This window comes from Diadema setosum, chromosome 8 (genome assembly GCF_964275005.1).
Source record: "Diadema setosum chromosome 8, eeDiaSeto1, whole genome shotgun sequence".
Lineage (NCBI taxonomy): Eukaryota > Metazoa > Echinodermata > Echinoidea > Diadematoida > Diadematidae > Diadema > Diadema setosum.
The window spans coordinates 25,000,083-25,001,876 of record NC_092692.1 but is presented as its reverse complement, the minus strand read 5'-3'; positions in this window follow the sequence as shown (position 1 = coordinate 25,001,876).

The following is a 1,794-nucleotide window of genomic DNA, read 5'->3' as shown; positions in this document are numbered from 1 at the left end:
TGAAAAGACTTTCATAATCATACGAAACTAGAAAATTGTATGAAATTTAAACTCAATTGCGTTTAAACGCAACTCTAAAAATCAAATGCAAGTCCGTCAAATCACAAGCAACGCTGTATTCAAAAAGCAAGAGCGTTGCAGAAAAGACTTGCAGGTTTTGTCCGAAACCAGAAACTGCGTTCAAACGCATAAAAATTTACGGAAGTGCGTTATGGTTGAAAAGGCTCGCATTATTTTTTATTTCGTAACGGAACTTTCGCCGTGACCGAACTTAGTCTGCACTTCAGGGGAACGACATTGCAACATTCACACGTTTCAAACTGCCGAAACGCATGCTGCTTCACAAAATGTCAATGAAAAAATGACATCGAATTATTGTTAAAGTTCGCTATGCCGAAGGTTTAAATCTCAGTCCAAAGTTAAATTAGTCCGACAAAGGAAAGAGGTTTGTTTTTACGGAGGTTATAGTAGTCCGAAAGATGTCGTTTTCAAACAAACTTTTCTTCTTCTTTTTATTTCAGACGGGCCCGCGCCGTACAGAGCGGTATGTTGCGAATCGGAGCGCGAGAACAATTCATTTTCAGAGTATGGCAATACAAATTTAAACAGAACAAATATGGCGACACATATTTCAACTCAGTCGGCACTGAAAAATTATCTCGACAGAATCATGCGAAATCACACGCATATCTTCGTAGCAACGCACTTGAATTTAAATCGCAAAGTTTAATGCAATTTGGGGGAATTTGCGTTTAATATTTCAAATCAAGTTTAAAACGTAAAGTGTCTAGAAACGGGCCCAGGTTTCCCATCCCGCTCTCTCAAAATCTCTTTAGAGATTTGGGAATTTTGCGTTGTCGTTACTAACCCGCGCGAGATTTATGCATGAACTAAAACATTATTGTCGCTGATGTCAGTAGGCATGTTTTGGCGGCAAAAGGAGTACGATTTGGGTAGCGATCCTCATCGTGATCCAAATCTTACTCTGTACAGGGGAAATTAGTTTTCATTTATAAGTCGACAAAATGTCGACTTACGCGTAAGTCGACATTCGCGTAAGTCGACGTGTTTTGCTCAGTCCCGATTATGTCGACTTACGCGAGGTTGACTGTATTGCTGCATTGAAGCCACATGTCTATGAACATGATGAAGGTGAACTTGTCCTTTAAGTAGAAGAATCGTATTCGCCAAGGTGGAATGTTTCATCCTCGTCAACATCCGATGGTCCGAATACTGGCTTCCAGACACTCTGTCTGTACTTATTCTTATATATGGTTGAAGCTCAGTCATTTAATTATCCATCATCCCCAGCCGATGAAAGTTTTTAGTATCTGTCTGTACTGTTTTGCTTTACAGAATATTGACCCTCTCTAACGTCGAATATAGGAGCACAGGGGCGGATCCAGGAATTCTGTAAAGGGGGGGGGGGCGCAACTAATATTTCTGGTGCCACTTCCGGGTTTCATTTCTTCTTTTTTTTTTTTTTTCCTTTTTTTAACGAAAAATAAAGGGGGCGTGCGCCGGTTGCGACCCCCCCCCCCCCTCTCTCTCTCTCTCTCTGGATCCGCCACTGGAGCAGGTTCAGGTGAAATTTTCGAAGGCGCACTGAACTGAAGGTGCGATTTCGTCGTCGCATCCCTATTTATATTATAAGGGCGCATTTTTAGGGATAGACTCATTTTAGACTTCGGGCAAAAGAGTCTGGACACCAGACTATGTTCGAGGATTCTCGTCGTCCGAGAAGCGCGAGAAAAATGATTCAGTAATCACTCCTCAACTAGTCAATTCACATCT